Source organism: Aquarana catesbeiana, linkage group LG07, assembly GCF_042186555.1.
Source record: "Aquarana catesbeiana isolate 2022-GZ linkage group LG07, ASM4218655v1, whole genome shotgun sequence".
Taxonomy (NCBI): domain Eukaryota; kingdom Metazoa; phylum Chordata; class Amphibia; order Anura; family Ranidae; genus Aquarana; species Aquarana catesbeiana.
Genome location: NC_133330.1, coordinates 197,094,133 through 197,108,311, shown reverse-complemented (window position 1 = coordinate 197,108,311; position 14,179 = coordinate 197,094,133). Strand labels below are relative to the sequence as shown.

General features: G+C 40.2%; 1 long non-coding RNA gene across 1 annotated transcript in view; it reads right to left on the bottom strand.

Annotated features, from left to right (window-relative positions):
• Positions 1 to 8,046, bottom strand: part of LOC141103410 (uncharacterized) — a 109,510-nt gene extending 101,464 nt beyond the window's left edge. Inside the window, exon 1 of the long non-coding RNA XR_012235320.1 lies at positions 7,862 to 8,046. This is a non-coding gene — a long non-coding RNA (uncharacterized lncRNA). The remainder of the gene's footprint in view (positions 1 to 7,861) is intronic.
• Between the last annotated feature and the right edge of the window lie 6,133 nt (positions 8,047 to 14,179).

The window sequence follows — 14,179 nt, the reverse complement described above, 5'->3', positions numbered from 1 at the left end:
ATAGTGGCACCATCCACTTGCCTGTTTTATGCGATGGGGCAGCTACATATCTCTCAGAACTGGACAAGTCCTGTTGGCAAGTAAAACAGCTCCCTTATATGTATTTCATCAGTGTATTTAGCAGGTCGCCTGGAGTTAGGTTTGCACTACTGCAAATAGTAAAAACATTGTTTTCACAGATTGTTAAGGTGTTACAGGAGGACATAAAAACCGAAGTATGGCACCTCTAAGTATTTACCAAGAAAACTCTGACATTGTAAAATCACTGATGTGCCATCCAAGAGATAAAATATTTTTGCACGTTTCAGTTGTTAGTATAAATTTAATCTGAGAGTCGTTCTTCCACGTGACAAGTATATTTTATACCCTTGCTGTCCAATATTTTCATTTTCACTGCAGAAAGTAAGTGGCTTCTAACAAAATGGATTGTCATACGGATGTACACATTTAAGGATCACTGTACTACAGCCACATTATACAAGCACATACATATTATATTACATATTCTAGACAAAGTGAATTTTGCGATGACATTAAACTGTGCAGTAAGAAGTTTATTTTATAGAACAACACCACATTTCAAGGTAAAACATAAATATATAAAGCATCTCATAGTAGACCTTTCACAGATTTGGTTAGCCAAACTAACCATATAATAAATAAATATAAAAAAGATATAGGCCATAGAACGTATTTGTAAATTTTAACATCACACTTGGCCTTGCCACTCTCCCTGGTCTATCACCAATAGGAAAGAATTGTACTTGAGGTAAGATTTCTATATAAAGTCAGATGCCTCTACATCTGTTGATTGTTTACCTTTATTTTTCACTCTGGTTTTACATATTCAATTTAGCAACTTGCATGATACTGCATTTCAAATTTCAATTCAAATTTAATTTCATGTATATAATTCTGTGTATGTAAAAACACACAAATTAGCATTTTCACTTGTCTAGCTTATACTGATGTATAAAAAGTTCCAGTGTCTGCATACACTAGTTTCATTGCCTCTCTAGATGTACTTTACATATCCTTACAGTTGTCTCTCCTTTGAAGCCCATACACTGCCAAACGAACTGGATTCTACTCTTTGTTCACAGTAACCACAGTTTAATGAAAGACACTTATATTAACAGCTTAAATGTAGGCATGCTTTCTCTTAATAAGGCATAGAGCAATGTACAAAGTACATAGATTGTTTGAAAAAGTCATCCATATTCAGCAGGAGAAAGCTGAAATTTGATAGGTTGCCTTGGGTAACTGTACATCTCCCTTATTATCTCATTGTACTACTTATTTTCAAAAGTATTTAGTGATATTCATTTGGACTTTACGATCTTTGTATTTTTATTCAACAAGTCAAACCAGTTGCAATTTTGCACCTCCAATAAAAGTATAAAGTTGACTCTATTTTTACATGTGCTCTAAAATATGAACTCCAAGCTGGAGAAAAAGTAACCCTTGTAGTCAGACCCACTCTGCACTTCAAGGGTTAAATGCTTGTTTTGTTTAGAGGAATTGGAAACATGTGTCCTCCTTTTCAGGCTTCCTCCTCTTTCGAAGACCGATTCTTCTCCTCTCTGCCTGACCAGTTGCAGCTCTCTGACATCATTATGCACAATGCAGGACCATTGGTCCTGTATTGTATGCAAGGATGCTGAGGTTCCGCCCATATTCCAGGAGAGCAAAAGGGTAAGCTGTCTTCTAGGGGAGTGATGAATAAAGTATTCAGCCTTATTTATCATCCCGAAAACAAAACAAGCATTTGACTCAAGAAGCCCCACCACACAGGTAACTTTTTCTCTAGCCATCAGCCCAGATTTAAAGAAAAGTAGCTTTGTTCTATACTTTTCCCCCCACCAGGCAGTACTTTTATTTCATTTCACATAACTGCAGATACAAGAGAAGACATATGTCGGCCTAGGTTCGAAACCTAACATTGAGCAGTTAGGTAAGAGAATATGAAGCTGGCTTTGTACGTGAGTTATTGAGCTTCCATTAGCTCCATTTTAAAAGGCTAGGGCAACTAAAACTAAAAGCAATCACCTGTTAGCTTCTGATATCTCAAGATCAGTGCGCTGCAATTCCAAACTCTAGTGATGGTCCAAAATCAAGACAAATCAGCAAGTTCTACATGTATGTTTCCCTTGAATAAATGCATTAGATTTGCCCATTCTGCATTGCATCTCATAATTCATGAACAATGATTGACAGTGTGATTCTTCACACGTCAGAAAGATCTACACAATCATTCAAGCAAATAAAAAATCATTGAATAAGCGGGGCTCCTAATTTGATTATCGCCACCCAGATGCATGTAGTTGTTGCTATTTTTGGAAGGTATTCTTTAGACATCAATGGAATAAAAAGGGTGGACATTATCTGACTGGTCTAAAACATGGTCTTCTAGTGCACACATACATATGAACAGATTTTTGTAGTGCTTATGCTTATTTCTATAATATTTGGAAACAGTAAGGAGTGGCCAGATGTGACAAGCAATGTTAAATTATGAGAGACAATAGAGACAGATTTCCTAATCTAGGAGCAGTAAGCTAGCAGGTGTCCATTGCACTCTGGCCTGGCCAATCATCACTCTGGCCATAAAACAGCTGGATCAGATCACTGTCACCTAATGTTTATGGCTACTACAGTTCCCTACATCTTCTCAAATTATGGAGCTTATAGCAGAGAGGGTTAGACTTCATTAGATCTGTAACAGCTAAAGTGAAGAACAGAACTGGGAAAATCCACAGGGGAAAACTTACCAAAGGGGGGGGGGGGCGTGGGATTTGGAACATCAGTCGAAAATTCAACACAAACAAACTACCCCAAATAGAAATATGGCTAAGCTAAGTTAACTACAACTTAAACAGGTATTTTGGTATTTGGCAACAATGAAAATAAGTAGTCAGTGCTGTTTATATGTAGACCTTGTCCACCAGACGAAGCCAAAGGTGATCATAGACAAGATAGTTTGCCAATGTGGCCTTTTTAAGAGCTAAGGAGACTAAAGTGCTCTTGTTTCTAATCTTGCAGAGAGAATGACGTGGTGCTTGGCATATGCCTGTACATCTCACTGTTCACTAATGCCTGTAGCCAGTTTAAATTTGGTGACATTCAGATGTGGGCTGACGTGTTGTGCAAGGTCCTGCTTATTTTTAAGAGGCATGAACAACAAAAGTGCCGACAGTAAAAGTAATTGGGGCAGCCCACTCATTTCATAATTCATTTAAAACATAAATAAGTTGAGAATAGGCATAACTTTTGAATAAAAAGAACAAAGTCAACCTAACACCGGGTATTTTACAAATGAAAGCAATAAAAGGTTATGAAATGACATTTTCAGAGTTGTTCTTATTCATATCTATTAGCACATTCTATTAACTGGCAGGAAGGTACTCTGGACATCCATAAATATGATCTTTAGATTAGAGAAATTTTAAATAAACATGTTGATTTTGCTGGTTAGTATACAGCACCAAAATTATCTTTAGTACACTGAAAGAATAATGAAGAAAAGTTCACACGCTGGACTAATTTTCATAATGGGGATACTCCCCTAGGATCCATAAAAAAATAAGCAAAGTATTCATGAATTATATGCTTTTGATACTTTGCAAATATCGGTAAATTACCTAAACTGACCACAGACAGTTTATGTGCAAAACAGAAGGGTCCTTGTCACAGAATTGCTCCTGTATAGGTTAGTGGAGAAGAAGGGGAGATAGGTGCAGAATTCTGATTACAGGCAAAACAAAAGTAATCAGATGTTTTTTTTTAACCTGTTTGATCATTGAGAATGCATGTTCAGGGCTGTTGCGCACTGTACAACAGAAACTGGGTCACCATCTGATATGTCCAACAGAGCCAGATTGGGAGACTGTCCGCTATGGTAACCTTTATTTCATTTGAGAACAGTGAATTTCACAATTCATTAAACATTTTCAAACAAATGAAATTGTCCTAGTATGGCTTAATCTAAAGAGTAAGCCTGTTTATTTTTAACATATTTCCATATTTTTATAGTTAAGCTCCCTCAACCCATTTGTGATTCTATAGACAATTAAAGATTGTTTCTAAAAATATCTAAAAACAGTGAAATTCAGTCCAAAACTGTGCAATGCTTTAGTTGCACACTTTTTTTAAAGAAGCATTGTCAGAAGTGTACTTGTTAGTACATTGTACTCCACTGTAGTAGTTTTCAAGTTACGTAGACAATAAAAATTTAGGGAAATATTCTGATTCAATCAAAAGTGCTAATATGTTGTCACAAACACCAATCCCTGTACTTTCCACCAATAATAAAGTAAAAGCATTATGTTTTTAACATTTATTTGGTGAACTAAAAAATGAATGCTGCAATGCTGGTGTAAAACATTGTAGTATTTTTTGGTACTTGTCTAGATACCGAAGTCAGAGACCACAAGTGTTCTTGATTTTATATATATGTATATATATATATAGTATTTGTAGACAAAGGTATATTGATGACTATTTTTCTGGTTAATTTCAGGTAAAGTGGAAATATTCAGTTCATGAAATAAAAGGTCAATGAAGGAGGGCGGTACTTCAGTTAACAGTTATGCATTGTTGATACACTGGGAGTTTTGTAAATTGTTTTTCATCATTGATATACACTCTCCTCTGAAATCATCTCCTTGTCTGCCTGGATTCTAAATTCTACCTAGAAGACATAGGGTAATGAGATCACAGCAGTGAGAAAATGTCATCTGGCTCTATTTTGACTTGTTCCGTGCTTAAGCAGCTATAATTTTCAGAAAGCCTTTATAGCACAGTGGATGTAATCATCTGATAAAGGAGGCACTTACAAAAGATGGGGGATGAAAGGATTGTGCATTTAAATTGACACTGTAAAGGTTTCCAGTCAGCAGCTGGTAGAACCTTATTTGTTGTGAGCTGTCTTGCTGAATGCAGGATAAACACTGCTAGCTGGTACGACAATGTGATCATCAAATGCACCAAAATATAGTTATCTATATACTTGGCTGTAGAACTCTTAACAAGTTATCTTTGACAATATGCTATGTATGATGATTTTTCTGCAATTTATGGTACTAAGAACAATGAGAACATCTCAATATCTTCCAAGTTGATTGTTTAGCGAAGCTTATAACCAGCTGAATTATACAGGCCCACAAAGGACAAAAGTTGGCGACAAGCAACCTAAAATTTGTAGACAATGGGCTACTATAGAAAAACCAGAGCAGCCTGAAAACTATTCTACATTGGCTGATATGCTAACTTCAGGTTAAAGGATAAATCCGTTAAGGCTTCCAAAATACAGTTTCAACTCATTTTCATATCTAATGAGCTTGCAGTGATTCACAGTCAGGAGTACACAGAGTGCTGTCTGCTTTATGGCTAAAAATTAAGTCTGGGTACATGGCTGAATTCCAGACAGTCTGAACCTCTGCGGATCACTCTGTCGGCATTCAGGTGTCTCCAACATACTGGGTGATGGAAGGGGGGTGGGGTGATGGCAGACGGTAACACTAAACAGACAAAGAAACAGGAGGGAGCTAGACTATATGGATGGAAGTACCCATTCTTCTTCCTGAAACAGCAAGCGCTTAAATGACACATTTTTTTAGACTAGATACACAAGCATTTTGCCCTCTCAGTTCATAATCCCCACAAAGGCATGTAAAAAGACAAATAGATATATAAATACATATACACAAATGCTTATGCGCACACATTTTGTATGTATACTGTATACGATACAGTATGTGCATGCATACACTATACCGATACATGTTTTTTTTCAATCTGTGTATATAGTATGAAACTATTCTATTGGATTATATATATAATGCCTACATTCATATTAGATGCATCCTCACAAACTGAGCACCCATATGCTGGCACAGGGAAAGCTCTACACAACACCAGAACAACTCTATATATTATCATATAGTCCACTCCTTTACTCTACATTTCTACACTACTCTACATACACTTCAATATTTGTTATTTCTATGATGATAATTTCAATTATTGCTCAATGCAGCCACTCCCTAAATTTCATCATACAAGTGCATACATGTGCTCTGACATATAATTAACGATGCCCCACTCATGCTGCACTGTATGTACATTTCATAACTCTAAATGTGTGCGTCAACTAACATTCTTCGAAAGTTAATAGAAGCATCCAGCAAATAGTGTATGAAAAGTAATCATTTATGATATCACTACTTGTAATAGGTTAAAGAGCTGGGATGTTAAAGAGCTGGGATATACTGTTTTTAACCCATCAATGACCAAATACACTACACTACACTACATTACTACTGTTCTGAGGCCCACATTTTCAACATTTACCTTTACTGAAGCTGAGTATAGATTCTTTCTTTCTTTCTTTCTTTCTTTCTTTCTTTCTTTCTTTCTTTCTTTCTTTCTTATCTCTTCCTCTTTATTTCTTCTCTCCCCCTCGTTATTTCTTCTCTGTCCCTCCTTATTTCTTCACTCTCCCTCCTTTCTTCTTCACTCTCCCTCCTTTCTTCTTCACTCTCCCTCCTTTCTTCTTCACTCTCCCTCCTTTCTTCTCTATCTCTCTCCTTCTTTCTTCTCTCTCTCGCCTTCCTTGTTTCTTTCTTCTCATTCTCCTTCCTTTTTTTCTTCTTTCTCTCCTTCCTCCTTTTTTCTCTTTCTCTCCTTCTTTCTTCTCTCCTTTCTTCTTTTTTTTCTCTCTCTCTCCTTCATTCTTTCTTCTATCCTTCTTTCTTTGCTCTCTGCTTCCTTCTTTCTTTCTTCTCTCTCTCTCTCTCTCCTTCATTCTTTCTTCTATCCTTCCTTCTCTTTTCTCTCTCTCCTTTTTTTTTCTCTCTCTCTCCTTTCTTCTCTCTCTCTCTCTCTCTCTCCTTCTTTCTTCTCTCTCTCTCTCTCTCTCTCTATCTCTCTCTCTCTTTCTCTCTCTCTCTCTCTCTCTCTCTCTCTCTCTCTCTCTCTCTCTCTCTCTCTCTCCCCCCTTCTTTTTTCTTTCTCCTTCTTTTTTTCTTTCCTTCCTTTCTTTCTTATACTACTTATGTGAAAGGCACTTTACAATTCTGCAACTGATTACATTATAAATATATATTACAATGATTGCATTGATGATAATGTCAGTAGTATATAGTGATGGTGAACATCATTCCTTTATATAAAACATTACCTTAGATGACACTGATCATCTTCCTAAAAGACACACCATTCTCTTGTTCTGTTCTCTCTGGTGTATAATAAACTTCATTCATTGAGAAGTACTATAATGTACATTGCTCTCGGACTGGATGTTTAATTAGGAGTGGAAAATGAACAGTTCACTTAATGAGGATATACAGAAAGTTCTTTTTTTCTTTAAATAAACAGAGTATTAAACAAACACAAGAGTTTTTCCTATTGAACAGAATATCAAGAAATCTGATTTAGCTAAAAGTGCAAACAGATTCTACCCATTATATAAAAGTATTGTGTAATTCTGCACAATTCTGATAAAAATAAACAGAGCATAAACAATGAGACTTAATAACACAATAACGAAATCCACTGACTTACTGACTTTTACCTGTGTTACGTAAAATCATTATCCGATTAATTGAAATAATAAATTGCGATAATTACTATTAAGAATTTGGGTTTTTATGTTTTGTATAACCGGCCAGCTTGGCAGCAAAGCGGTTAATATGCCAGACATTCCATTTGCTTTATTGACATTTTCCTTCTGTAGAGGAGATGACTTGGCACAACCGTGTCATTTAGGTAACTCCTTTTCTAATGATATCACATGAAAGAAAGGCAATATATCATGCATTCCTATTATTTCTAAACAGAAGACAATAAAGGGCACACTTACAGGATATGGGCACGTTTCTGTCCAGACATTCCTGATCTTCAGAGGCTCTAGAGAGGCAGATGAAAACACACAGTCTGCAGGAGACTGAGATTGTGCATCTCCTAGAGCTGCAGACCTTACATGAACTGGGGATTTTTTTTTCCTGTCTTCTGAAAAGGCAGCAGAGGGAAAGGAGGGGTGGAGGTGACCACGTGACGCACTCCCAGCTTCGACACTGGCTGAGGTTGCAGACATTAGGCCAGCAGGATTGGCCAAGTTAAAAACTCTGTGCCTCAGGGGATCCTCCCATTTGGCATTTTTTTTTCTGTGTTGAAGAATGACTGAAGGAATTTTCTCAATGTGGAAGTTTCACTTGCAAAAAATTGCAACAGTTTAACAGATGGCTGCCTGGATCAAAAAAGGGTTAAAGGCTTCTATCAATGGTATTTCTTCTGTCTAGGTGACAGAGAGCTGAGGATATTTGCAGGTTGTAGAGATCACACTGAAGCAAGTGACTGAGACTGAGAAAATGTTCTTGTAAAGCTGTTTCCTCTCTCAATAAAATTGTCACAACAATTGTCTGCTTGGTGATTTACAGCACAAGGAGGGAGGATTACAGGCTGTAATGGTCTACCTGCTTCAAGGCTGTCTGGAGAAGGGGCACCTGCTTTACATAAGGCCTTGTGGGCTGATTGGGTGAGATTTGTCACATCTCCACACCAAATAGAAGTTTTGACTTTGTATTTACAAACATCAATTCCTGCTGTGGCCCTTCTTTTCCTGTTGTAAGCTGGAGTCCTTTAATTGCCCTTGTTGTCTACAGTTCTTTGTGTGCATTGTAACCCTAGAGCTGCCATTAGGAAGTAAGGTGGGAAAAATGTGCTGTGTACCAAAATGACCACATTTTTACTGCTGCTTTATAAAAATGGGTTTAACGCTCCATAGCGCATAGTCTGCCCCATATGTATATACAGTATATATACTCACTGGCCACTTTATTATGTAACTCAGTTTGAACTTCAGCAAGTCGTCTTCACCACGTCCAGATATCTAAATGCATTGAGTTGCTGCCATGTGATTGACTGATTAGCAATTTGTGTTACCAAGCAATTGAACAGGTGTACCTAATAAAGTGGTTGGTGAGTGTACTGCATCATGGATGTGCAGCCGATGAATCTGCAGCAACCGCGTAATGCTGTCATGTCAATATTAACTAAAATCTCTGAGGAGGAATGTTTCCAACACTTTGTTGAATCTATGCCATGAAGAATTAAAGAGGTTATAAACCCGAGAAAATAAATAAATACAAACCTGTAAGACAAAGGCATAATGAGCTAGTATGCATTTCATACTAGCTCATTATGAAATACTTACCTTAGAAGGAAGCCCTGCAGTGGCGCCTGCACACCGATGAGACGACTGAGATCTTTTCTGGTGTTTCTTCTGTGTTCGCGGGCTCCGGTGCTGTGATTGGCCAGAGCCACGGTGACATCACTCCTGCGCATGCGCACGGGAGCCGCCGGTCACGGCACAGGGCCCTGAAGAAACGACATGGGCGGATATTCCTTCAGAGCGCATGCGCTGAGGACATCATCAGCGGAGTATATAGTACATATCTCCTAAACAGTGCAAGTTTAGGAAATATTTACAGGACCTACAGGTAAGCCTTGTTATAGGCTTTCCTGCAGGTAAAATTAAACAAGAAGACTTTACTTCCTCTTTAGGCAGTTCTGAAGGCAAAAGGGGGGTCCGACCCAATACTAGCAAGATGTACCCAATAAAGTGGCAGGTGAGTGTGTGTGTGTGTGTATATATAAAATGTCACCCAAGGGGGAAGGGCAGGCTGCACCGTGTATTGTGCCTGCAGGGGGCACGCAGTAGACCTGGCAAAGGAATGCATTAGAAATAGGTGAGTAGATGTTGGGTATAGATTGAACAAAAAAGAGCACAAGAAGTGATGCGATTATATATCGGTTACATGGAGCAAAAAAACTATAAAAAAACTCACGCTATTGATTAAAAAGTAGTTGATTAGAGGAGGGAAGAAGCGCCTGTAAGTGAATACGCAGACACAGCAGGACGGTTGACAAGGTTGGCAATCAATTGATAAATGACTTATATGGAAAAATGGGTTTGTTTTACAGATAGGCCTGATAGTCATCATAAAAATGGAAGGGAGGATCGCACAGGAAAAAGACTTACCTAATAAAGTGCATTGTAAAGCAAATACCAAACTTTGATGTTTGCATAATTTGTATGCACATGGAAGAATTTTTTTAGGGAAGGCAACAGTAACAATGAGTCCTGAAGGGGAAAAGATGAATAAGGACTGTGTTAGGAATCAAAGAACTGTGCAATGTGGAGCTAGAAAGCTAATTAAGGAACAGGAAATGGTTTACCTGGTGGGCCGTATAGCGGGATATGTGACTATTAAGAAGTCAATATTGAGGATTGCCAAGGAGATAGATGGTAACTCAAAGATGGTAGATCCTAGAGAAAATAGTTGAAGGCTAAGTAAAGGGTAAGGTTTAAAAAGAATGTTAATAATGTAATGATAATCCTGGATTACCTGGTTGCTGTGTGTGGTAACAATTACAGGCACGTCCCTCATCCAGCATGTGAAACGAGGGACTGGCCAGTTACTAAAATACCCCCCACACCTGATCAGATAGTGATCAGGTGTGCGGATGCAAATAGAGGGCGTCCGCACATGCGCGCTGAGCGGCGCCCCCGAAACTACGTGTTCCGGCATGCACCGCGCGCGCACGCTCAGACACATCGACCCCCGCCTGGCCAATGGGAGGACGGAGCACCGTGGATTGGGCGTTCCCAGGGCGCCGTCAACATCCATCCGCCGATGGATTAAGGGAGGCCGGATAGTGTGAGCGGGGCGCGGGCACCGGAGGCAGACAATGGAGATACTCACACCATTAGACATCGGGTCACCTGTGCCACCGTAGGAGTCGTCTATTTGGCCCAATGCCAATGTGGCTCGTACTACGTTGGCAAAACTAAGGGCTCTTTCACACGAGGGATCCGTATGTCCGTTTTTCATCCTTCCGTTTTCGGATGAAAAACGGGCATACATGTATCCCTATGGAGTGCCGGATGTCAGCGGTGACATGTCCGCTGACATCCGACCCCGCTCCGATCCGAAAAGTGTAACGGAGGAAAAACCTACTTTTCCATCCGTTTTCGGATCGGATCGGGTGACGACGGACACTACGGTCCGTCATCACCCGATCCCCCATAGGGGAGAGCGGCGCTCTGACAGGTCCGTCGCTGCACAGTGTGCAGCGATGGACCTGTCATCTTTCTGCTCAGCGGGGATCGGCGGAGCGATCCCCGCTGAGCAAGCGGGTGTTCACGGGGCGGATCATCACTGATCTGCCCCGTGTGAAAGAGCCTTAAGCGTCCCTTCCAGATACGTATCCGAGACCACATAAAACCGCTATATAAAAATACCACCACCACTGCCATAAACCAGCACATTGCTGCTCAGCACAACTCTGACCCCCATGTTATTTTATTTTCCGCACTCGAACATGTTCCTTCACATGTTAGAGGTGGGAGCATTGATAACAGATTACTACAGCTTGAAACAAAATTAATTCACATAATAAATGCTACCAGCTTCCCTGGGCTTAACGAACATATAAGTTTCAAACCTTTCCTATGAATTTGCACTTTTATTAACTGTATTTGCAAACACGCTATGCATATCAACTTCTAGTGCTTGTTTCCAAATCTATGTCGTTTATAGTTCTTTTTTTTTTTTTTTTTCCTTCCCTTCTTTCTCTCTTGCTCCCTCTTCCCCTATTCTTCTCTCTTTTTTTCTTTCCTTTCTGCCTCACCCCCCTTTCCTCCACTCCTCTCCTGCCATGGTTGCTCTTGTGTTTCCCTTATATAGCTCTTTATTTGTGATTCCAACAATATCAGTATTCATGCTGTATGCCTTTTTCAAAATGCATTTCCTTTACACATTTTATCTAAATATTGTTCTATTTGCTATTTGGACTCTTTGTTAATTGTTGTTGTGCTGATGTTAGATACTTATGACATATGCATCAGTATACTCTGTGTATTTATTTGTATTACTTTTCCCAGTTTGATTTATATTCTTTTATTATAGGTTCTCTTGTGTAACCAGGACCCTGTGGTTCTCTATGTTGGTTTTACACTTTGTGGCTGGACATTGCGGACTGACGCCTCATCCTGTGCCTCCGCCCACACTTTATCTCGCACTGAGGTGGGTTCCGTCCCTGAGTCGCTCTCGTTCGTTGACTTTCCCGCATCCCGCCGGGAGGGCGCGACCGTGCCCCCCCTCTCGGGATGGGTTTTGCCAGCGCTGTTCGTGCCTGTACAGACGCCCGGGGCAGTACATAATTGTCTGCCTCCGGTGCCCGCGCCCCGCTCACACTATCCGGCCTCCCTTAATCCATCGGCGGATGGATGTTGACAGCGCCCTGGGAACGCCCAATCCACGGCGCTCCGTCCTCCCATTGGCCAGGCGGGGGTCGATGTGTCTGAGCGTGCGTGCGCGGTGCATGCCGGAACACGTAGTTTCCGGGGCGCCGCTCAGCGCGCATGCGCGGACGCCCTCTATTTGCGTCCGCACACCTGATCACTATCTGATCAGGTGTGGGGGGTATTTTAGTAACCGGCCAGTCCCTCGTTTCACATGCTGGACGAGGGACGTGCCTGTAATTGTTACCACACACAGCAACCAGGTAATCCAGGATTATCATTACATTATTAACATTCTTTTTAAACCTTACCCTTTACTTAGCCTTCAACTATTTTCTCTAGGATCTACCATCTTGGAGTTACCATCTATCTCCTTGGCAATCCTCAATATTGACTTCTTAATAGTCACATATCCCGCTATACGGCCCACCAGGTAAACCATTTCCTGTTCCTTAATTAGCTTTCTAGCTCCACATTGCACAGTTCTTTGATTCCTAACACAGTCCTTATTCATCTTTTCCCCTTCAGGACTCATTGTTACTGTTGCCTTCCCTAAAAAAATTCTTCAATGTGCATACAAATTATGCAAACATCAAAGTTTGGTATTTGCTTTACAATGCACTTTATTAGGTAAGTCTTTTTCCTGTGCGATCCTCCCTTCCATTTTTATGATGACTATCAGGCCTATCTGTAAAACAAACCCATTTTTCCATATAGGTCATTTATCAATTGATTGCCAACCTTGTCAACCGTCCTGCTGTGTCTGCGTATTCACTTACAGGCGCTTCTTCCCTCCTCTAATCAACTGCTTTTTAATCAATAGCGTGAGTTTTTTATCGTTTTTTTGCTCCATGTAACCGATATATAATCGCATCACTTCTTGTGCTCTTTTTTGTTCAATATATACCCAACATCTACTCACCTATTTCTAATGCATTCCTTTGCCAGGTCTACTGCGTGCCCCCTGCAGGCACAATACACGGCGCAGCCTGCCCTTCCCCCTTGGGTGACATTTTTCGTGCCCTCCTCGGGTGTCGGTCTTTCAGGTACGTTTGCGGCATCGGGGCTATCGGGACCGCCTCTCCGCGATATTGTTCAGCCACAATGTTCTATTACCCAGTTATGTATTGAACATTTCTTTGACAGATATGCCTGTTTGTTTATAGTTTGTTCATATCATGTTTTCTGTATCCCTATGTACAGACTTCTCTATACCCAATTTGAGCTCCTGTTCCCTGAGGAAGCCAATGTCTTGGCGAAACATGTAGGAAACCGAGCCCCTATTTTTGATGGCCATTTCCATCTTGCCTATTCTACTGCATTTTTGGGTCGCACGCAATTTATAAGTCTGTTTTAGGCGTTAACCATTTTAGTATTTCTGTATGTTTGTAACATTACTAATAAAATTTTGTAACTTTGTCATTTTATATCCTCTCTTCCTTTTTGCCTTATATGACCCTAGCACCGCTATAATCCCCTGTCCCTTTATCTACTAGCTACCTAATTATTTTTGGGATGAGGTGCTGTATCTAATTGTACCATCTAGCCACCACCATTTTACCCTCACCTTCTTTAGCAAGGCAGTGGTCGTCTTGGAGGTGTGTTTGGGGTAGTTATAATGTTGGAATACTGCCCTGCGGCCCAGTCTCCAAAGGGAGGAGATCATGCTTTGCTTCAGTATGTCACAGTACATGTTGGCATTCATGGTTCCCACAATGAACTATAGCTCCCCAGTACCGGCAGCACTCATGCAACCCCAGACCATAACACTCCCACCAACATGCTTGACTATAGGCAGAACACACTTGCCCTTGAAGTCCTCACCTGGTTGCCGCCACACACGCTTGACACCATCTGAACCAAATAAGTTTA